This window comes from Anomaloglossus baeobatrachus, unplaced genomic scaffold (assembly GCF_048569485.1).
Source record: "Anomaloglossus baeobatrachus isolate aAnoBae1 unplaced genomic scaffold, aAnoBae1.hap1 Scaffold_735, whole genome shotgun sequence".
NCBI classification, from domain to species: Eukaryota; Metazoa; Chordata; class Amphibia; order Anura; family Aromobatidae; genus Anomaloglossus; species Anomaloglossus baeobatrachus.
Window position 1 is genome coordinate 1 of NW_027445113.1, and position 22,838 is coordinate 22,838.

Consider the following 22,838-nt stretch of genomic DNA (forward strand, 5'->3'; position numbering starts at 1 on the left):
CCCTAATCTTTTCCCTTTCCTTCCCAGCCCCCAAACCCTGCCCTCTGTACCTTTCTCACCACCCGCTTCCCTTCTCCTGTCATCCCCCTACCACCCGGGAAAAAAAGAGATTGCCCCCTCCTTCCACTAGCCCACCCTCCCACCCAAAGAACAACTTCTTCTGCGCAGCTTGTTTTCTAGGCAGCAGCGCTATTGTGATGTCATCGGGGGGCATTGTGACAAGCCGCCAGTGTTCCGTCTCTTCATGTTGTGCACAGTTCAAACGGAAAATACATCAACAGGCAGACTACAGAAAAGCTTACTATCAAAGGTTAGAGGGGGGCTTTCTCAGAGGGCTTTTTACAGTTTTTCTATTCCCAATTAGCCGTTTAAGTGTACTTATTGAAAGTAGTAATTCTTTCATAGGCCGCCCTTTCTTAGTATTTGACGTTCCTTATATTGCGGTATGAGGCTTCGCAGTAGGTTGCAAACATTCATCACCCATGACTGTCCCCAATTGAGCTCAGAAGCTCAATGTCTATCATGACCTCTCTTTTAGAATGTCCAAGAGCAAGCAAACTATTCCTCCAGGAGAGGGCGCCAACAGACTACTAAAGAGATCATCATTACTCAAAGAAAACCCCAAAAACCAATGCATGATAGGAATAAACAGGTAACTTTCTTTGGAGTGGAAGCGGAGAGATCGCACCAGATGCCAATTCTAGATCTTATCACACCTGTGGTCACTGCAGCAGCAGGTGAATCCACTTTGTCCAAAAGGGATCTATTCCATTCAATTGCAAATGATCTAGATAAGACAGAGAACTGCAGCACGGGGACATAGCCGAGTTGGTCAGGTTGAGTGGTGATGAGTTTGCTATTTGGATGAATAAAGAAAGTCAAAAGTGTGAAAGATAAAAAACAAAAGGAGGAAGTGTGAAAAGTGAATGGGCCAAATTGAGGTGCATATGAAGACGTATGCTTTCTTCCAATTCATTAAATCGGGCTAATATGAATCAGGTGAATTGAGTTCTGCTTTTGGAAACTGGGTTAAGAAGGGGTGCACCGTTCCTGGAGGTACTGCAATACCAGGTCAATGCGTGGAGTGGACAGAGCAAGCTCTTTTTCCATCTCCCTGTTCTAAAAATCCATTTAATATATGGTCCCCAGATAGGGGACGTATCAGATATTAAACTGATAAGAACAGATACTACACTTGATCTTAGCCAAAAGGCCGAGAAGCGATAACCAGAATTGGTTTGGGCCTCGAGTGGCACCCTGGCCTATGCCGGACACATCTTAGGGAGAGAGAGCGAGAGGGAGACAAACCCACGCCTACACAAGACATTTTGTCACCCAAGCCAACCCTTGAAAAGGCTGCTTTGCAGAGCAAAAACAAGAAGAATGGTGCGTTTTGCAGCCGCCGCCCACTGCAATGAATCTGAATAACTCCTCCTTTAGGGCGCAAGCAACTCCCCTCCCCCTTGCAGTCTTTCCAATTCACGATACAAAAAGACGGACAGGACAGGTTGCCTGACTTTCCGTCACTGCCACCCTTTGCCATCCTTACCCGTAGAAAGCCCTTTCATCATCCCCAAACCCTAATCTTTTCCCTTTCCTTCCCAGCCCCAAACCCTGCCCTCTGTACCTTTCTCACCACCCGCTTCCCTTCTCCTGTCATCCCCCTACCACCCGGGAAAAAAAGAGATTGCCCCCTCCTTCCACTAGCCCACCCTCCCACCCAAAGAACAACTTCTTCTGCGCAGCTTGTTTTCTAGGCAGCAGCGCTATTGTGATGTCATCGGGGGGCATTGTGACAAGCCGCCAGTGTTCCGTCTCTTCATGTTGTGCACAGTTCAAACGGAAAATACATCAACAGGCAGACTACAGAAAAGCTTACTATCAAAGGTTAGAGGGGGGCTTTCTCAGAGGGCTTTTTACAGTTTTTCTATTCCCAATTAGCCGTTTAAGTGTACTTATTGAAAGTAGTAATTCTTTCATAGGCCGCCCTTTCTTAGTATTTGACGTTCCTTATATTGCGGTATGAGGCTTCGCAGTAGGTTGCAAACATTCATCACCCATGACTGTCCCCAATTGAGCTCAGAAGCTCAATGTCTATCATGACCTCTCTTTTAGAATGTCCAAGAGCAAGCAAACTATTCCTCCAGGAGAGGGCGCCAACAGACTACTAAAGAGATCATCATTACTCAAAGAAAACCCCAAAAACCAATGCATGATAGGAATAAACAGGTAACTTTCTTTGGAGTGGAAGCGGAGAGATCGCACCAGATGCCAATTCTAGATGTTATCACACCTGTGGTCACTGCAGCAGCAGGTGAATCCACTTTGTCCAAAAGGGATCTATTCCATTCAATTGCAAATGATCTAGATAAGACAGAGAACTGCAGCACGGGGACATAGCCGAGTTGGTCAGGTTGAGTGGTGATGAGTTTGCTATTTGGATGAATAAAGAAAGTCAAAAGTGTGAAAGATAAAAAACAAAAGGAGGAAGTGTGAAAAGTGAATGGGCCAAATTGAGGTGCATATGAAGACGTATGCTTTCTTCCAATTCATTAAATCGGGCTAATATGAATCAGGTGAATTGAGTTCTGCTTTTGGAAACTGGGTTAAGAAGGGGTGCACCGTTCCTGGAGGTACTGCAATACCAGGTCAATGCGTGGAGTGGACAGAGCAAGCTCTTTTTCCATCTCCCTGTTCTAAAAATCCATTTAATATATGGTCCCCAGATAGGGGACGTATCAGATATTAAACTGATAAGAACAGATACTACACTTGATCTTAGCCAAAAGGCCGAGAAGCGATAACCAGAATTGGTTTGGGCCTCGAGTGGCACCCTGGCCTATGCCGGACACATCTTAGGGAGAGAGAGCGAGAGGGAGACAAACCCACGCCTACACAAGACATTTTGTCACCCAAGCCAACCCTTGAAAAGGCTGCTTTGCAGAGCAAAAACAAGAAGAATGGTGCGTTTTGCAGCCGCCGCCCACTGCAATGAATCTGAATAACTCCTCCTTTAGGGCGCAAGCAACTCCCCTCCCCCTTGCAGTCTTTCCAATTCACGATACAAAAAGACGGACAGGACAGGTTGCCTGACTTTCCGTCACTGCCACCCTTTGCCATCCTTACCCGTAGAAAGCCCTTTCATCATCCCCAAACCCTAATCTTTTCCCTTTCCTTCCCAGCCCCCAAACCCTGCCCTCTGTACCTTTCTCACCACCCGCTTCCCTTCTCCTGTCATCCCCCTACCACCCGGGAAAAAAAGAGATTGCCCCCTCCTTCCACTAGCCCACCCTCCCACCCAAAGAACAACTTCTTCTGCGCAGCTTGTTTTCTAGGCAGCAGCGCTATTGTGATGTCATCGGGGGGCATTGTGACAAGCCGCCAGTGTTCCGTCTCTTCATGTTGTGCACAGTTCAAACGGAAAATACATCAACAGGCAGACTACAGAAAAGCTTACTATCAAAGGTTAGAGGGGGGCTTTCTCAGAGGGCTTTTTACAGTTTTTCTATTCCCAATTAGCCGTTTAAGTGTACTTATTGAAAGTAGTAATTCTTTCATAGGCCGCCCTTTCTTAGTATTTGACGTTCCTTATATTGCGGTATGAGGCTTCGCAGTAGGTTGCAAACATTCATCACCCATGACTGTCCCCAATTGAGCTCAGAAGCTCAATGTCTATCATGACCTCTCTTTTAGAATGTCCAAGAGCAAGCAAACTATTCCTCCAGGAGAGGGCGCCAACAGACTACTAAAGAGATCATCATTACTCAAAGAAAACCCCAAAAACCAATGCATGATAGGAATAAACAGGTAACTTTCTTTGGAGTGGAAGCGGAGAGATCGCACCAGATGCCAATTCTAGATCTTATCACACCTGTGGTCACTGCAGCAGCAGGTGAATCCACTTTGTCCAAAAGGGATCTATTCCATTCAATTGCAAATGATCTAGATAAGACAGAGAACTGCAGCACGGGGACATAGCCGAGTTGGTCAGGTTGAGTGGTGATGAGTTTGCTATTTGGATGAATAAAGAAAGTCAAAAGTGTGAAAGATAAAAAACAAAAGGAGGAAGTGTGAAAAGTGAATGGGCCAAATTGAGGTGCATATGAAGACGTATGCTTTCTTCCAATTCATTAAATCGGGCTAATATGAATCAGGTGAATTGAGTTCTGCTTTTGGAAACTGGGTTAAGAAGGGGTGCACCGTTCCTGGAGGTACTGCAATACCAGGTCAATGCGTGGAGTGGACAGAGCAAGCTCTTTTTCCATCTCCCTGTTCTAAAAATCCATTTAATATATGGTCCCCAGATAGGGGACGTATCAGATATTAAACTGATAAGAACAGATACTACACTTGATCTTAGCCAAAAGGCCGAGAAGCGATAACCAGAATTGGTTTGGGCCTCGAGTGGCACCCTGGCCTATGCCGGACACATCTTAGAGAGAGAGAGCGAGAGGGAGACAAACCCACGCCTACACAAGACATTTTGTCACCCAAGCCAACCCTTGAAAAGGCTGCTTTGCAGAGCAAAAACAAGAAGAATGGTGCGTTTTGCAGCCGCCGCCCACTGCAATGAATCTGAATAACTCCTCCTTTAGGGCGCAAGCAACTCCCCTCCCCCTTGCAGTCTTTCCAATTCACGATACAAAAAGACGGACAGGACAGGTTGCCTGACTTTCCGTCACTGCCACCCTTTGCCATCCTTACCCGTAGAAAGCCCTTTCATCATCCCCAAACCCTAATCTTTTCCCTTTCCTTCCCAGCCCCCAAACCCTGCCCTCTGTACCTTTCTCACCACCCGCTTCCCTTCTCCTGTCATCCCCCTACCACCCGGGAAAAAAAGAGATTGCCCCCTCCTTCCACTAGCCCACCCTCCCACCCAAAGAACAACTTCTTCTGCGCAGCTTGTTTTCTAGGCAGCAGCGCTATTGTGATGTCATCGGGGGGCATTGTGACAAGCCGCCAGTGTTCCGTCTCTTCATGTTGTGCACAGTTCAAACGGAAAATACATCAACAGGCAGACTACAGAAAAGCTTACTATCAAAGGTTAGAGGGGGGCTTTCTCAGAGGGCTTTTTACAGTTTTTCTATTCCCAATTAGCCGTTTAAGTGTACTTATTGAAAGTAGTAATTCTTTCATAGGCCGCCCTTTCTTAGTATTTGACGTTCCTTATATTGCGGTATGAGGCTTCGCAGTAGGTTGCAAACATTCATCACCCATGACTGTCCCCAATTGAGCTCAGAAGCTCAATGTCTATCATGACCTCTCTTTTAGAATGTCCAAGAGCAAGCAAACTATTCCTCCAGGAGAGGGCGCCAACAGACTACTAAAGAGATCATCATTACTCAAAGAAAACCCCAAAAACCAATGCATGATAGGAATAAACAGGTAACTTTCTTTGGAGTGGAAGCGGAGAGATCGCACCAGATGCCAATTCTAGATCTTATCACACCTGTGGTCACTGCAGCAGCAGGTGAATCCACTTTGTCCAAAAGGGATCTATTCCATTCAATTGCAAATGATCTAGATAAGACAGAGAACTGCAGCACGGGGACATAGCCGAGTTGGTCAGGTTGAGTGGTGATGAGTTTGCTATTTGGATGAATAAAGAAAGTCAAAAGTGTGAAAGATAAAAAACAAAAGGAGGAAGTGTGAAAAGTGAATGGGCCAAATTGAGGTGCATATGAAGACGTATGCTTTCTTCCAATTCATTAAATCGGGCTAATATGAATCAGGTGAATTGAGTTCTGCTTTTGGAAACTGGGTTAAGAAGGGGTGCACCGTTCCTGGAGGTACTGCAATACCAGGTCAATGCGTGGAGTGGACAGAGCAAGCTCTTTTTCCATCTCCCTGTTCTAAAAATCCATTTAATATATGGTCCCCAGATAGGGGACGTATCAGATATTAAACTGATAAGAACAGATACTACACTTGATCTTAGCCAAAAGGCCGAGAAGCGATAACCAGAATTGGTTTGGGCCTCGAGTGGCACCCTGGCCTATGCCGGACACATCTTAGGGAGAGAGAGCGAGAGGGAGACAAACCCACGCCTACACAAGACATTTTGTCACCCAAGCCAACCCTTGAAAAGGCTGCTTTGCAGAGCAAAAACAAGAAGAATGGTGCGTTTTGCAGCCGCCGCCCACTGCAATGAATCTGAATAACTCCTCCTTTAGGGCGCAAGCAACTCCCCTCCCCCTTGCAGTCTTTCCAATTCACGATACAAAAAGACGGACAGGACAGGTTGCCTGACTTTCCGTCACTGCCACCCTTTGCCATCCTTACCCGTAGAAAGCCCTTTCATCATCCCCAAACCCTAATCTTTTCCCTTTCCTTCCCAGCCCCCAAACCCTGCCCTCTGTACCTTTCTCACCACCCGCTTCCCTTCTCCTGTCATCCCCCTACCACCCGGGAAAAAAAGAGATTGCCCCCTCCTTCCACTAGCCCACCCTCCCACCCAAAGAACAACTTCTTCTGCGCAGCTTGTTTTCTAGGCAGCAGCGCTATTGTGATGTCATCGGGGGGCATTGTGACAAGCCGCCAGTGTTCCGTCTCTTCATGTTGTGCACAGTTCAAACGGAAAATACATCAACAGGCAGACTACAGAAAAGCTTACTATCAAAGGTTAGAGGGGGGCTTTCTCAGAGGGCTTTTTACAGTTTTTCTATTCCCAATTAGCCGTTTAAGTGTACTTATTGAAAGTAGTAATTCTTTCATAGGCCGCCCTTTCTTAGTATTTGACGTTCCTTATATTGCGGTATGAGGCTTCGCAGTAGGTTGCAAACATTCATCACCCATGACTGTCCCCAATTGAGCTCAGAAGCTCAATGTCTATCATGACCTCTCTTTTAGAATGTCCAAGAGCAAGCAAACTATTCCTCCAGGAGAGGGCGCCAACAGACTACTAAAGAGATCATCATTACTCAAAGAAAACCCCAAAAACCAATGCATGATAGGAATAAACAGGTAACTTTCTTTGGAGTGGAAGCGGAGAGATCGCACCAGATGCCAATTCTAGATCTTATCACACCTGTGGTCACTGCAGCAGCAGGTGAATCCACTTTGTCCAAAAGGGATCTATTCCATTCAATTGCAAATGATCTAGATAAGACAGAGAACTGCAGCACGGGGACATAGCCGAGTTGGTCAGGTTGAGTGGTGATGAGTTTGCTATTTGGATGAATAAAGAAAGTCAAAAGTGTGAAAGATAAAAAACAAAAGGAGGAAGTGTGAAAAGTGAATGGGCCAAATTGAGGTGCATATGAAGACGTATGCTTTCTTCCAATTCATTAAATCGGGCTAATATGAATCAGGTGAATTGAGTTCTGCTTTTGGAAACTGGGTTAAGAAGGGGTGCACCGTTCCTGGAGGTACTGCAATACCAGGTCAATGCGTGGAGTGGACAGAGCAAGCTCTTTTTCCATCTCCCTGTTCTAAAAATCCATTTAATATATGGTCCCCAGATAGGGGACGTATCAGATATTAAACTGATAAGAACAGATACTACACTTGATCTTAGCCAAAAGGCCGAGAAGCGATAACCAGAATTGGTTTGGGCCTCGAGTGGCACCCTGGCCTATGCCGGACACATCTTAGGGAGAGAGAGCGAGAGGGAGACAAACCCACGCCTACACAAGACATTTTGTCACCCAAGCCAACCCTTGAAAAGGCTGCTTTGCAGAGCAAAAACAAGAAGAATGGTGCGTTTTGCAGCCGCCGCCCACTGCAATGAATCTGAATAACTCCTCCTTTAGGGCGCAAGCAACTCCCCTCCCCCTTGCAGTCTTTCCAATTCACGATACAAAAAGACGGACAGGACAGGTTGCCTGACTTTCCGTCACTGCCACCCTTTGCCATCCTTACCCGTAGAAAGCCCTTTCATCATCCCCAAACCCTAATCTTTTCCCTTTCCTTCCCAGCCCCCAAACCCTGCCCTCTGTACCTTTCTCACCACCCGCTTCCCTTCTCCTGTCATCCCCCTACCACCCGGGAAAAAAAGAGATTGCCCCCTCCTTCCACTAGCCCACCCTCCCACCCAAAGAACAACTTCTTCTGCGCAGCTTGTTTTCTAGGCAGCAGCGCTATTGTGATGTCATCGGGGGGCATTGTGACAAGCCGCCAGTGTTCCGTCTCTTCATGTTGTGCACAGTTCAAACGGAAAATACATCAACAGGCAGACTACAGAAAAGCTTACTATCAAAGGTTAGAGGGGGGCTTTCTCAGAGGGCTTTTTACAGTTTTTCTATTCCCAATTAGCCGTTTAAGTGTACTTATTGAAAGTAGTAATTCTTTCATAGGCCGCCCTTTCTTAGTATTTGACGTTCCTTATATTGCGGTATGAGGCTTCGCAGTAGGTTGCAAACATTCATCACCCATGACTGTCCCCAATTGAGCTCAGAAGCTCAATGTCTATCATGACCTCTCTTTTAGAATGTCCAAGAGCAAGCAAACTATTCCTCCAGGAGAGGGCGCCAACAGACTACTAAAGAGATCATCATTACTCAAAGAAAACCCCAAAAACCAATGCATGATAGGAATAAACAGGTAACTTTCTTTGGAGTGGAAGCGGAGAGATCGCACCAGATGCCAATTCTAGATCTTATCACACCTGTGGTCACTGCAGCAGCAGGTGAATCCACTTTGTCCAAAAGGGATCTATTCCATTCAATTGCAAATGATCTAGATAAGACAGAGAACTGCAGCACGGGGACATAGCCGAGTTGGTCAGGTTGAGTGGTGATGAGTTTGCTATTTGGATGAATAAAGAAAGTCAAAAGTGTGAAAGATAAAAAACAAAAGGAGGAAGTGTGAAAAGTGAATGGGCCAAATTGAGGTGCATATGAAGACGTATGCTTTCTTCCAATTCATTAAATCGGGCTAATATGAATCAGGTGAATTGAGTTCTGCTTTTGGAAACTGGGTTAAGAAGGGGTGCACCGTTCCTGGAGGTACTGCAATACCAGGTCAATGCGTGGAGTGGACAGAGCAAGCTCTTTTTCCATCTCCCTGTTCTAAAAATCCATTTAATATATGGTCCCCAGATAGGGGACGTATCAGATATTAAACTGATAAGAACAGATACTACACTTGATCTTAGCCAAAAGGCCGAGAAGCGATAACCAGAATTGGTTTGGGCCTCGAGTGGCACCCTGGCCTATGCCGGACACATCTTAGGGAGAGAGAGCGAGAGGGAGACAAACCCACGCCTACACAAGACATTTTGTCACCCCAGCCAACCCTTGAAAAGGCTGCTTTGCAGAGCAAAAACAAGAAGAATGGTGCGTTTTGCAGCCGCCGCCCACTGCAATGAATCTGAATAACTCCTCCTTTAGGGCGCAAGCAACTCCCCTCCCCCTTGCAGTCTTTCCAATTCACGATACAAAAAGACGGACAGGACAGGTTGCCTGACTTTCCGTCACTGCCACCCTTTGCCATCCTTACCCGTAGAAAGCCCTTTCATCATCCCCAAACCCTAATCTTTTCCCTTTCCTTCCCAGCCCCCAAACCCTGCCCTCTGTACCTTTCTCACCACCCGCTTCCCTTCTCCTGTCATCCCCCTACCACCCGGGAAAAAAAGAGATTGCCCCCTCCTTCCACTAGCCCACCCTCCCACCCAAAGAACAACTTCTTCTGCGCAGCTTGTTTTCTAGGCAGCAGCGCTATTGTGATGTCATCGGGGGGCATTGTGACAAGCCGCCAGTGTTCCGTCTCTTCATGTTGTGCACAGTTCAAACGGAAAATACATCAACAGGCAGACTACAGAAAAGCTTACTATCAAAGGTTAGAGGGGGGCTTTCTCAGAGGGCTTTTTACAGTTTTTCTATTCCCAATTAGCCGTTTAAGTGTACTTATTGAAAGTAGTAATTCTTTCATAGGCCGCCCTTTCTTAGTATTTGACGTTCCTTATATTGCGGTATGAGGCTTCGCAGTAGGTTGCAAACATTCATCACCCATGACTGTCCCCAATTGAGCTCAGAAGCTCAATGTCTATCATGACCTCTCTTTTAGAATGTCCAAGAGCAAGCAAACTATTCCTCCAGGAGAGGGCGCCAACAGACTACTAAAGAGATCATCATTACTCAAAGAAAACCCCAAAAACCAATGCATGATAGGAATAAACAGGTAACTTTCTTTGGAGTGGAAGCGGAGAGATCGCACCAGATGCCAATTCTAGATCTTATCACACCTGTGGTCACTGCAGCAGCAGGTGAATCCACTTTGTCCAAAAGGGATCTATTCCATTCAATTGCAAATGATCTAGATAAGACAGAGAACTGCAGCACGGGGACATAGCCGAGTTGGTCAGGTTGAGTGGTGATGAGTTTGCTATTTGGATGAATAAAGAAAGTCAAAAGTGTGAAAGATAAAAAACAAAAGGAGGAAGTGTGAAAAGTGAATGGGCCAAATTGAGGTGCATATGAAGACGTATGCTTTCTTCCAATTCATTAAATCGGGCTAATATGAATCAGGTGAATTGAGTTCTGCTTTTGGAAACTGGGTTAAGAAGGGGTGCACCGTTCCTGGAGGTACTGCAATACCAGGTCAATGCGTGGAGTGGACAGAGCAAGCTCTTTTTCCATCTCCCTGTTCTAAAAATCCATTTAATATATGGTCCCCAGATAGGGGACGTATCAGATATTAAACTGATAAGAACAGATACTACACTTGATCTTAGCCAAAAGGCCGAGAAGCGATAACCAGAATTGGTTTGGGCCTCGAGTGGCACCCTGGCCTATGCCGGACACATCTTAGGGAGAGAGAGCGAGAGGGAGACAAACCCACGCCTACACAAGACATTTTGTCACCCAAGCCAACCCTTGAAAAGGCTGCTTTGCAGAGCAAAAACAAGAAGAATGGTGCGTTTTGCAGCCGCCGCCCACTGCAATGAATCTGAATAACTCCTCCTTTAGGGCGCAAGCAACTCCCCTCCCCCTTGCAGTCTTTCCAATTCACGATACAAAAAGACGGACAGGACAGGTTGCCTGACTTTCCGTCACTGCCACCCTTTGCCATCCTTACCCGTAGAAAGCCCTTTCATCATCCCCAAACCCTAATCTTTTCCCTTTCCTTCCCAGCCCCCAAACCCTGCCCTCTGTACCTTTCTCACCACCCGCTTCCCTTCTCCTGTCATCCCCCTACCACCCGGGAAAAAAAGAGATTGCCCCCTCCTTCCACTAGCCCACCCTCCCACCCAAAGAACAACTTCTTCTGCGCAGCTTGTTTTCTAGGCAGCAGCGCTATTGTGATGTCATCGGGGGGCATTGTGACAAGCCGCCAGTGTTCCGTCTCTTCATGTTGTGCACAGTTCAAACGGAAAATACATCAACAGGCAGACTACAGAAAAGCTTACTATCAAAGGTTAGAGGGGGGCTTTCTCAGAGGGCTTTTTACAGTTTTTCTATTCCCAATTAGCCGTTTAAGTGTACTTATTGAAAGTAGTAATTCTTTCATAGGCCGCCCTTTCTTAGTATTTGACGTTCCTTATATTGCGGTATGAGGCTTCGCAGTAGGTTGCAAACATTCATCACCCATGACTGTCCCCAATTGAGCTCAGAAGCTCAATGTCTATCATGACCTCTCTTTTAGAATGTCCAAGAGCAAGCAAACTATTCCTCCAGGAGAGGGCGCCAACAGACTACTAAAGAGATCATCATTACTCAAAGAAAACCCCAAAAACCAATGCATGATAGGAATAAACAGGTAACTTTCTTTGGAGTGGAAGCGGAGAGATCGCACCAGATGCCAATTCTAGATCTTATCACACCTGTGGTCACTGCAGCAGCAGGTGAATCCACTTTGTCCAAAAGGGATCTATTCCATTCAATTGCAAATGATCTAGATAAGACAGAGAACTGCAGCACGGGGACATAGCCGAGTTGGTCAGGTTGAGTGGTGATGAGTTTGCTATTTGGATGAATAAAGAAAGTCAAAAGTGTGAAAGATAAAAAACAAAAGGAGGAAGTGTGAAAAGTGAATGGGCCAAATTGAGGTGCATATGAAGACGTATGCTTTCTTCCAATTCATTAAATCGGGCTAATATGAATCAGGTGAATTGAGTTCTGCTTTTGGAAACTGGGTTAAGAAGGGGTGCACCGTTCCTGGAGGTACTGCAATACCAGGTCAATGCGTGGAGTGGACAGAGCAAGCTCTTTTTCCATCTCCCTGTTCTAAAAATCCATTTAATATATGGTCCCCAGATAGGGGACGTATCAGATATTAAACTGATAACAACAGATACTACACTTGATCTTAGCCAAAAGGCCGAGAAGCGATAACCAGAATTGGTTTGGGCCTCGAGTGGCACCCTGGCCTATGCCGGACACATCTTAGGGAGAGAGAGCGAGAGGGAGACAAACCCACGCCTACACAAGACATTTTGTCACCCAAGCCAACCCTTGAAAAGGCTGCTTTGCAGAGCAAAAACAAGAAGAATGGTGCGTTTTGCAGCCGCCGCCCACTGCAATGAATCTGAATAACTCCTCCTTTAGGGCGCAAGCAACTCCCCTCCCCCTTGCAGTCTTTCCAATTCACGATACAAAAAGACGGACAGGACAGGTTGCCTGACTTTCCGTCACTGCCACCCTTTGCCATCCTTACCCGTAGAAAGCCCTTTCATCATCCCCAAACCCTAATCTTTTCCCTTTCCTTCCCAGCCCCCAAACCCTGCCCTCTGTACCTTTCTCACCACCCGCTTCCCTTCTCCTGTCATCCCCCTACCACCCGGGAAAAAAAGAGATTGCCCCCTCCTTCCACTAGCCCACCCTCCCACCCAAAGAACAACTTCTTCTGCGCAGCTTGTTTTCTAGGCAGCAGCGCTATTGTGATGTCATCGGGGGGCATTGTGACAAGCCGCCAGTGTTCCGTCTCTTCATGTTGTGCACAGTTCAAACGGAAAATACATCAACAGGCAGACTACAGAAAAGCTTACTATCAAAGGTTAGAGGGGGGCTTTCTCAGAGGGCTTTTTACAGTTTTTCTATTCCCAATTAGCCGTTTAAGTGTACTTATTGAAAGTAGTAATTCTTTCATAGGCCGCCCTTTCTTAGTATTTGACGTTCCTTATATTGCGGTATGAGGCTTCGCAGTAGGTTGCAAACATTCATCACCCATGACTGTCCCCAATTGAGCTCAGAAGCTCAATGTCTATCATGACCTCTCTTTTAGAATGTCCAAGAGCAAGCAAACTATTCCTCCAGGAGAGGGCGCCAACAGACTACTAAAGAGATCATCATTACTCAAAGAAAACCCCAAAAACCAATGCATGATAGGAATAAACAGGTAACTTTCTTTGGAGTGGAAGCGGAGAGATCGCACCAGATGCCAATTCTAGATCTTATCACACCTGTGGTCACTGCAGCAGCAGGTGAATCCACTTTGTCCAAAAGGGATCTATTCCATTCAATTGCAAATGATCTAGATAAGACAGAGAACTGCAGCACGGGGACATAGCCGAGTTGGTCAGGTTGAGTGGTGATGAGTTTGCTATTTGGATGAATAAAGAAAGTCAAAAGTGTGAAAGATAAAAAACAAAAGGAGGAAGTGTGAAAAGTGAATGGGCCAAATTGAGGTGCATATGAAGACGTATGCTTTCTTCCAATTCATTAAATCGGGCTAATATGAATCAGGTGAATTGAGTTCTGCTTTTGGAAACTGGGTTAAGAAGGGGTGCACCGTTCCTGGAGGTACTGCAATACCAGGTCAATGCGTGGAGTGGACAGAGCAAGCTCTTTTTCCATCTCCCTGTTCTAAAAATCCATTTAATATATGGTCCCCAGATAGGGGACGTATCAGATATTAAACTGATAAGAACAGATACTACACTTGATCTTAGCCAAAAGGCCGAGAAGCGATAACCAGAATTGGTTTGGGCCTCGAGTGGCACCCTGGCCTATGCCGGACACATCTTAGGGAGAGAGAACGAGAGGGAGACAAACCCACGCCTACACAAGACATTTTGTCACCCAAGCCAACCCTTGAAAAGGCTGCTTTGCAGAGCAAAAACAAGAAGAATGGTGCGTTTTGCAGCCGCCGCCCACTGCAATGAATCTGAATAACTCCTCCTTTAGGGCGCAAGCAACTCCCCTCCCCTTTGCAGTCTTTCCAATTCACGATACAAAAAGACGGACAGGACAGGTTGCCTGACTTTCCGTCACTGCCACCCTTTGCCATCCTTACCCGTAGAAAGCCCTTTCATCATCCCCAAACCCTAATCTTTTCCCTTTCCTTCCCAGCCCCCAAACCCTGCCCTCTGTACCTTTCTCACCACCCGCTTCCCTTCTCCTGTCATCCCCCTACCACCCGGGAAAAAAAGAGATTGCCCCCTCCTTCCACTAGCCCACCCTCCCACCCAAAGAACAACTTCTTCTGCGCAGCTTGTTTTCTAGGCAGCAGCGCTATTGTGATGTCATCGGGGGGCATTGTGACAAGCCGCCAGTGTTCCGTCTCTTCATGTTGTGCACAGTTCAAACGGAAAATACATCAACAGGCAGACTACAGAAAAGCTTACTATCAAAGGTTAGAGGGGGGCTTTCTCAGAGGGCTTTTTACAGTTTTTCTATTCCCAATTAGCCGTTTAAGTGTACTTATTGAAAGTAGTAATTCTTTCATAGGCCGCCCTTTCTTAGTATTTGACGTTCCTTATATTGCGGTATGAGGCTTCGCAGTAGGTTGCAAACATTCATCACCCATGACTGTCCCCAATTGAGCTCAGAAGCTCAATGTCTATCATGACCTCTCTTTTAGAATGTCCAAGAGCAAGCAAACTATTCCTCCAGGAGAGGGCGCCAACAGACTACTAAAGAGATCATCATTACTCAAAGAAAACCCCAAAAACCAATGCATGATAGGAATAAACAGGTAACTTTCTTTGGAGTGGAAGCGGAGAGATCGCACCAGATGCCAATTCTAGATCTTATCACACCTGTGGTCACTGCAGCAGCAGGTGAATCCACTTTGTCCAAAAGGGATCTATTCCATTCAATTGCAAATGATCTAGATAAGACAGAGAACTGCAGCACGGGGACATAGCCGAGTTGGTCAGGTTGAGTGGTGATGAGTTTGCTATTTGGATGAATAAAGAAAGTCAAAAGTGTGAAAGATAAAAAACAAAAGGAGGAAGTGTGAAAAGTGAATGGGCCAAATTGAGGTGCATATGAAGACGTATGCTTTCTTCCAATTCATTAAATCGGGCTAATATGAATCAGGTGAATTGAGTTCTGCTTTTGGAAACTGGGTTAAGAAGGGGTGCACCGTTCCTGGAGGTACTGCAATACCAGGTCAATGCGTGGAGTGGACAGAGCAAGCTCTTTTTCCATCTCCCTGTTCTAAAAATCCATTTAATATATGGTCCCCAGATAGGGGACGTATCAGATATTAAACTGATAAGAACAGATACTACACTTGATCTTAGCCAAAAGGCCGAGAAGCGATAACCAGAATTGGTTTGGGCCTCGAGTGGCACCCTGGCCTATGCCGGACACATCTTAGGGAGAGAGAGCGAGAGGGAGACAAACCCACGCCTACACAAGACATTTTGTCACCCAAGCCAACCCTTGAAAAGGCTGCTTTGCAGAGCAAAAACAAGAAGAATGGTGCGTTTTGCAGCCGCCGCCCACTGCAATGAATCTGAATAACTCCTCCTTTAGGGCGCAAGCAACTCCCCTCCCCCTTGCAGTCTTTCCAATTCACGATACAAAAAGACGGACAGGACAGGTTGCCTGACTTTCCGTCACTGCCACCCTTTGCCATCCTTACCCGTAGAAAGCCCTTTCATCATCCCCAAACCCTAATCTTTTCCCTTTCCTTCCCAGCCCCCAAACCCTGCCCTCTGTACCTTTCTCACCACCCGCTTCCCTTCTCCTGTCATCCCCCTACCACCCGGGAAAAAAAGAGATTGCCCCCTCCTTCCACTAGCCCACCCTCCCACCCAAAGAACAACTTCTTCTGCGCAGCTTGTTTTCTAGGCAGCAGCGCTATTGTGATGTCATCGGGGGGCATTGTGACAAGCCGCCAGTGTTCCGTCTCTTCATGTTGTGCACAGTTCAAACGGAAAATACATCAACAGGCAGACTACAGAAAAGCTTACTATCAAAGGTTAGAGGGGGGCTTTCTCAGAGGGCTTTTTACAGTTTTTCTATTCCCAATTAGCCGTTTAAGTGTACTTATTGAAAGTAGTAATTCTTTCATAGGCCGCCCTTTCTTAGTATTTGACGTTCCTTATATTGCGGTATGAGGCTTCGCAGTAGGTTGCAAACATTCATCACCCATGACTGTCCCCAATTGAGCTCAGAAGCTCAATGTCTATCATGACCTCTCTTTTAGAATGTCCAAGAGCAAGCAAACTATTCCTCCAGGAGAGGGCGCCAACAGACTACTAAAGAGATCATCATTACTCAAAGAAAACCCCAAAAACCAATGCATGATAGGAATAAACAGGTAACTTTCTTTGGAGTGGAAGCGGAGAGATCGCACCAGATGCCAATTCTAGATCTTATCACACCTGTGGTCACTGCAGCAGCAGGTGAATCCACTTTGTCCAAAAGGGATCTATTCCATTCAATTGCAAATGATCTAGATAAGACAGAGAACTGCAGCACGGGGACATAGCCGAGTTGGTCAGGTTGAGTGGTGATGAGTTTGCTATTTGGATGAATAAAGAAAGTCAAAAGTGTGAAAGATAAAAAACAAAAGGAGGAAGTGTGAAAAGTGAATGGGCCAAATTGAGGTGCATATGAAGACGTATGCTTTCTTCCAATTCATTAAATCGGGCTAATATGAATCAGGTGAATTGAGTTCTGCTTTTGGAAACTGGGTTAAGAAGGGGTGCACCGTTCCTGGAGGTACTGCAATACCAGGTCAATGCGTGGAGTGGACAGAGCAAGCTCTTTTTCCATCTCCCTGTTCTAAAAATCCATTTAATATATGGTCCCCAGATAGGGGACGTATCAGATATTAAACTGATAAGAACAGATACTACACTTGATCTTAGCCAAAAGGCCGAGAAGCGATAACCAGAATTGGTTTGGGCCTCGAGTGGCACCCTGGCCTATGCCGGACACATCTTAGGGAGAGAGAGCGAGAGGGAGACAAACCCACGCCTACACAAGACATTTTGTCACCCAAGCCAACCCTTGAAAAGGCTGCTTTGCAGAGCAAAAACAAGAAGAATGGTGCGTTTTGCAGCCGCCGCCCACTGCAATGAATCTGAATAACTCCTCCTTTAGGGCGCAAGCAACTCCCCTCCCCCTTGCAGTCTTTCCAATTCACGATACAAAAAGACGGACAGGACAGGTTGCCTGACTTTCCGTCACTGCCACCCTTTGCCATCCTTACCCGTAGAAAGCCCTTTCATCATCCCCAAACCCTAATCTTTTCCCTTTCCTTCCCAGCCCCCAAACCCTGCCCTCTGTACCTTTCTCACCACCCGCTTCCCTTCTCCTGTCATCCCCCTACCACCCGGGAAAAAAAGAGATTGCCCCCTCCTTCCACTAGCCCACCCTCCCACCCAAAGAACAACTTCTTCTGCGCAGCTTGTTTTCTAGGCAGCAGCGCTATTGTGATGTCATCGGGGGGCATTGTGACAAGCCGCCAGTGTTCCGTCTCTTCATGTTGTGCACAGTTCAAACGGAAAATACATCAACAGGCAGACTACAGAAAAGCTTACTATCAAAGGTTAGAGGGGGGCTTTCTCAGAGGGCTTTTTACAGTTTTTCTATTCCCAATTAGCCGTTTAAGTGTACTTATTGAAAGTAGTAATTCTTTCATAGGCCGCCCTTTCTTAGTATTTGACGTTCCTTATATTGCGGTATGAGGCTTCGCAGTAGGTTGCAAACATTCATCACCCATGACTGTCCCCAATTGAGCTCAGAAGCTCAATGTCTATCATGACCTCTCTTTTAGAATGTCCAAGAGCAAGCAAGCTATTCCTCCAGGAGAGGGCGCCAACAGACTACTAAAGAGATCATCATTACTCAAAGAAAACCCCAAAAACCAATGCATGATAGGAATAAACAGGTAACTTTATTTGGAGTGGAAGCGGAGAGATCGCACCAGATGCCAATTCTAGATCTTATCACACCTGTGGTCACTGCAGCAGCAGGTGAATCCACTTTGTCCAAAAGGGATCTATTCCATTCAATTGCAAATGATCTAGATAAGACAGAGAACTGCAGCACGGGGACATAGCCGAGTTGGTCAGGTTGAGTGGTGATGAGTTTGCTATTTGGATGAATAAAGAAAGTCAAAAGTGTGAAAGATAAAAAACAAAAGGAGGAAGTGTGAAAAGTGAATGGGCCAAATTGAGGTGCATATGAAGACGTATGCTTTCTTCCAATTCATTAAATCGGGCTAATATGAATCAGGTGAATTGAGTTCTGCTTTTGGAAACTGGGTTAAGAAGGGGTGCACCGTTCCTGGAGGTACTGCAATACCAGGTCAATGCGTGGAGTGGACAGAGCAAGCTCTTTTTCCATCTCCCTGTTCTAAAAATCCATTTAATATATGGTCCCCAGATAGGGGACGTATCAGATATTAAACTGATAAGAACAGATACTACACTTGATCTTAGCCAAAAGGCCGAGAAGCGATAACCAGAATTGGTTTGGGCCTCGAGTGGCACCCTGGCCTATGCCGGACACATCTTAGGGAGAGAGAGCGAGAGGGAGACAAACCCACGCCTACACAAGACATTTTGTCACCCAAGCCAACCCTTGAAAAGGCTGCTTTGCAGAGCAAAAACAAGAAGAATGGTGCGTTTTGCAGCCGCCGCCCACTGCAATGAATCTGAATAACTCCTCCTTTAGGGCGCAAGCAACTCCCCTCCCCCTTGCAGTCTTTCCAATTCACGATACAAAAAGACGGACAGGACAGGTTGCCTGACTTTCCGTCACTGCCACCCTTTGCCATCCTTACCCGTAGAAAGCCCTTTCATCATCCCCAAACCCTAATCTTTTCCCTTTCCTTCCCAGCCCCCAAACCCTGCCCTCTGTACCTTTCTCACCACCCGCTTCCCTTCTCCTGTCATCCCCCTACCACCCGGGAAAAAAAGAGATTGCCCCCTCCTTCCACTAGCCCACCCTCCCACCCAAAGAACAACTTCTTCTGCGCAGCTTGTTTTCTAGGCAGCAGCGCTATTGTGATGTCATCGGGGGGCATTGTGACAAGCCGCCAGTGTTCCGTCTCTTCATGTTGTGCACAGTTCAAACGGAAAATACATCAACAGGCAGACTACAGAAAAGCTTACTATCAAAGGTTAGAGGGGGGCTTTCTCAGAGGGCTTTTTACAGTTTTTCTATTCCCAATTAGCCGTTTAAGTGTACTTATTGAAAGTAGTAATTCTTTCATAGGCCGCCCTTTCTTAGTATTTGACGTTCCTTATATTGCGGTATGAGGCTTCGCAGTAGGTTGCAAACATTCATCACCCATGACTGTCCCCAATTGAGCTCAGAAGCTCAATGTCTATCATGACCTCTCTTTTAGAATGTCCAAGAGCAAGCAAACTATTCCTCCAGGAGAGGGCGCCAACAGACTACTAAAGAGATCATCATTACTCAAAGAAAACCCCAAAAACCAATGCATGATAGGAATAAACAGGTAACTTTCTTTGGAGTGGAAGCGGAGAGATCGCACCAGATGCCAATTCTAGATCTTATCACACCTGTGGTCACTGCAGCAGCAGGTGAATCCACTTTGTCCAAAAGGGATCTATTCCATTCAATTGCAAATGATCTAGATAAGACAGAGAACTGCAGCACGGGGACATAGCCGAGTTGGTCAGGTTGAGTGGTGATGAGTTTGCTATTTGGATGAATAAAGAAAGTCAAAAGTGTGAAAGATAAAAAACAAAAGGAGGAAGTGTGAAAAGTGAATGGGCCAAATTGAGGTGCATATGAAGACGTATGCTTTCTTCCAATTCATTAAATCGGGCTAATATGAATCAGGTGAATTGAGTTCTGCTTTTGGAAACTGGGTTAAGAAGGGGTGCACCGTTCCTGGAGGTACTGCAATACCAGGTCAATGCGTGGAGTGGACAGAGCAAGCTCTTTTTCCATCTCCCTGTTCTAAAAATCCATTTAATATATGGTCCCCAGATAGGGGACGTATCAGATATTAAACTGATAAGAACAGATACTACACTTGATCTTAGCCAAAAGGCCGAGAAGCGATAACCAGAATTGGTTTGGGCCTCGAGTGGCACCCTGGCCTATGCCGGACACATCTTAGGGAGAGAGAGCGAGAGGGAGACAAACCCACGCCTACACAAGACATTTTGTCACCCAAGCCAACCCTTGAAAAGGCTGCTTTGCAGAGCAAAAACAAGAAGAATGGTGCGTTTTGCAGCCGCCGCCCACTGCAATGAATCTGAATAACTCCTCCTTTAGGGCGCAAGCAACTCCCCTCCCCCTTGCAGTCTTTCCAATTCACGATACAAAAAGACGGACAGGACAGGTTGCCTGACTTTCCGTCACTGCCACCCTTTGCCATCCTTACCCGTAGAAAGCCCTTTCATCATCCCCAAACCCTAATCTTTTCCCTTTCCTTCCCAGCCCCCAAACCCTGCCCTCTGTACCTTTCTCACCACCCGCTTCCCTTCTCCTGTCATCCCCCTACCACCCGGGAAAAAAAGAGATTGCCCCCTCCTTCCACTAGCCCACCCTCCCACCCAAAGAACAACTTCTTCTGCGCAGCTTGTTTTCTAGGCAGCAGCGCTATTGTGATGTCATCGGGGGGCATTGTGACAAGCCGCCAGTGTTCCGTCTCTTCATGTTGTGCACAGTTCAAACGGAAAATACATCAACAGGCAGACTACAGAAAAGCTTACTATCAAAGGTTAGAGGGGGGCTTTCTCAGAGGGCTTTTTACAGTTTTTCTATTCCCAATTAGCCGTTTAAGTGTACTTATTGAAAGTAGTAATTCTTTCATAGGCCGCCCTTTCTTAGTATTTGACGTTCCTTATATTGCGGTATGAGGCTTCGCAGTAGGTTGCAAACATTCATCACCCATGACTGTCCCCAATTGAGCTCAGAAGCTCAATGTCTATCATGACCTCTCTTTTAGAATGTCCAAGAGCAAGCAAACTATTCCTCCAGGAGAGGGCGCCAACAGACTACTAAAGAGATCATCATTACTCAAAGAAAACCCCAAAAACCAATGCATGATAGGAATAAACAGGTAACTTTCTTTGGAGTGGAAGCGGAGAGATCGCACCAGATGCCAATTCTAGATCTTATCACACCTGTGGTCACTGCAGCAGCAGGTGAATCCACTTTGTCCAAAAGGGATCTATTCCATTCAATTGCAAATGATCTAGATAAGACAGAGAACTGCAGCACGGGGACATAGCCGAGTTGGTCAGGTTGAGTGGTGATGAGTTTGCTATTTGGATGAATAAAGAAAGTCAAAAGTGTGAAAGATAAAAAACAAAAGGAGGAAGTGTGAAAAGTGAATGGGCCAAATTGAGGTGCATATGAAGACGTATGCTTTCTTCCAATTCATTAAATCGGGCTAATATGAATCAGGTGAATTGAGTTCTGCTTTTGGAAACTGGGTTAAGAAGGGGTGCACCGTTCCTGGAGGTACTGCAATACCAGGTCAATGCGTGGAGTGGACAGAGCAAGCTCTTTTTCCATCTCCCTGTTCTAAAAATCCATTTAATATATGGTCCCCAGATAGGGGACGTATCAGATATTAAACTGATAAGAACAGATACTACACTTGATCTTAGCCAAAAGGCCGAGAAGCGATAACCAGAATTGGTTTGGGCCTCGAGTGGCACCCTGGCCTATGCCGGACACATCTTAGGGAGAGAGAGCGAGAGGGAGACAAACCCACGCCTACACAAGACATTTTGTCACCCAAGCCAACCCTTGAAAAGGCTGCTTTGCAGAGCAAAAACAAGAAGAATGGTGCGTTTTGCAGCCGCCGCCCACTGCAATGAATCTGAATAACTCCTCCTTTAGGGCGCAAGCAACTCCCCTCCCCCTTGCAGTCTTTCCAATTCACGATACAAAAAGACGGACAGGACAGGTTGCCTGACTTTCCGTCACTGCCACCCTTTGCCATCCTTACCCGTAGAAAGCCCTTTCATCATCCCCAAACCCTAATCTTTTCCCTTTCCTTCCCAGCCCCCAAACCCTGCCCTCTGTACCTTTCTCACCACCCGCTTCCCTTCTCCTGTCATCCCCCTACCACCCGGGAAAAAAAGAGATTGCCCCCTCCTTCCACTAGCCCACCCTCCCACCCAAAGAACAACTTCTTCTGCGCAGCTTGTTTTCTAGGCAGCAGCGCTATTGTGATGTCATCGGGGGGCATTGTGACAAGCCGCCAGTGTTCCGTCTCTTCATGTTGTGCACAGTTCAAACGGAAAATACATCAACAGGCAGACTACAGAAAAGCTTACTATCAAAGGTTAGAGGGGGGCTTTCTCAGAGGGCTTTTTACAGTTTTTCTATTCCCAATTAGCCGTTTAAGTGTACTTATTGAAAGTAGTAATTCTTTCATAGGCCGCCCTTTCTTAGTATTTGACGTTCCTTATATTGCGGTATGAGGCTTCGCAGTAGGTTGCAAACATTCATCACCCATGACTGTCCCCAATTGAGCTCAGAAGCTCAATGTCTATCATGACCTCTCTTTTAGAATGTCCAAGAGCAAGCAAACTATTCCTCCAGGAGAGGGCGCCAACAGACTACTAAAGAGATCATCATTACTCAAAGAAAACCCCAAAAACCAATGCATGATAGGAATAAACAGGTAACTTTCTTTGGAGTGGAAGCGGAGAGATCGCACCAGATGCCAATTCTAGATCTTATCACACCTGTGGTCACTGCAGCAGCAGGTGAATCCAC

The 22,838-nt window shown here is 46.3% G+C and overlaps 14 non-coding genes across 14 annotated transcripts; all 14 read right to left on the minus strand.

Moving 5' to 3' along the window:
• Window positions 1-1,034: 1,034 nt before the first annotated feature.
• On the minus strand, window positions 1,035-1,225 carry LOC142287513 (U2 spliceosomal RNA). Its single transcript, XR_012748475.1, has one exon. It is a non-coding gene; the product is annotated as a U2 spliceosomal RNA (small nuclear RNA).
• A 1,386-nt stretch (window positions 1,226-2,611) lies between these two features.
• On the minus strand, window positions 2,612-2,802 carry LOC142287543 (U2 spliceosomal RNA). The gene has a single exon (XR_012748499.1). It is a non-coding gene; the product is annotated as a U2 spliceosomal RNA (small nuclear RNA).
• A 1,387-nt stretch (window positions 2,803-4,189) lies between these two features.
• LOC142287554 (U2 spliceosomal RNA) lies at window positions 4,190-4,380 on the minus strand. Its single transcript, XR_012748510.1, has one exon. It is a non-coding gene; the product is annotated as a U2 spliceosomal RNA (small nuclear RNA).
• Window positions 4,381-5,767: 1,387 nt separating this feature from the next.
• Window positions 5,768-5,958, minus strand: LOC142287565 (U2 spliceosomal RNA). The gene has a single exon (XR_012748521.1). It is a non-coding gene; the product is annotated as a U2 spliceosomal RNA (small nuclear RNA).
• Window positions 5,959-7,345: 1,387 nt separating this feature from the next.
• Window positions 7,346-7,536, minus strand: LOC142287577 (U2 spliceosomal RNA). Its single transcript, XR_012748532.1, has one exon. It is a non-coding gene; the product is annotated as a U2 spliceosomal RNA (small nuclear RNA).
• Window positions 7,537-8,923: 1,387 nt separating this feature from the next.
• Window positions 8,924-9,114, minus strand: LOC142287520 (U2 spliceosomal RNA). Its single transcript, XR_012748481.1, has one exon. It is a non-coding gene; the product is annotated as a U2 spliceosomal RNA (small nuclear RNA).
• Window positions 9,115-10,501: 1,387 nt separating this feature from the next.
• Window positions 10,502-10,692, minus strand: LOC142287532 (U2 spliceosomal RNA). Its single transcript, XR_012748489.1, has one exon. It is a non-coding gene; the product is annotated as a U2 spliceosomal RNA (small nuclear RNA).
• Window positions 10,693-12,079: 1,387 nt separating this feature from the next.
• LOC142287525 (U2 spliceosomal RNA) lies at window positions 12,080-12,270 on the minus strand. Its single transcript, XR_012748486.1, has one exon. It is a non-coding gene; the product is annotated as a U2 spliceosomal RNA (small nuclear RNA).
• Window positions 12,271-13,657: 1,387 nt separating this feature from the next.
• On the minus strand, window positions 13,658-13,848 carry LOC142287534 (U2 spliceosomal RNA). Its single transcript, XR_012748490.1, has one exon. It is a non-coding gene; the product is annotated as a U2 spliceosomal RNA (small nuclear RNA).
• A 1,387-nt stretch (window positions 13,849-15,235) lies between these two features.
• Window positions 15,236-15,426, minus strand: LOC142287535 (U2 spliceosomal RNA). Its single transcript, XR_012748491.1, has one exon. It is a non-coding gene; the product is annotated as a U2 spliceosomal RNA (small nuclear RNA).
• A 1,387-nt stretch (window positions 15,427-16,813) lies between these two features.
• LOC142287536 (U2 spliceosomal RNA) lies at window positions 16,814-17,004 on the minus strand. The gene has a single exon (XR_012748492.1). It is a non-coding gene; the product is annotated as a U2 spliceosomal RNA (small nuclear RNA).
• A 1,387-nt stretch (window positions 17,005-18,391) lies between these two features.
• LOC142287537 (U2 spliceosomal RNA) lies at window positions 18,392-18,582 on the minus strand. Its single transcript, XR_012748494.1, has one exon. It is a non-coding gene; the product is annotated as a U2 spliceosomal RNA (small nuclear RNA).
• A 1,387-nt stretch (window positions 18,583-19,969) lies between these two features.
• LOC142287538 (U2 spliceosomal RNA) lies at window positions 19,970-20,160 on the minus strand. The gene has a single exon (XR_012748495.1). It is a non-coding gene; the product is annotated as a U2 spliceosomal RNA (small nuclear RNA).
• A 1,387-nt stretch (window positions 20,161-21,547) lies between these two features.
• LOC142287539 (U2 spliceosomal RNA) lies at window positions 21,548-21,738 on the minus strand. Its single transcript, XR_012748496.1, has one exon. It is a non-coding gene; the product is annotated as a U2 spliceosomal RNA (small nuclear RNA).
• Between the last annotated feature and the right edge of the window lie 1,100 nt (window positions 21,739-22,838).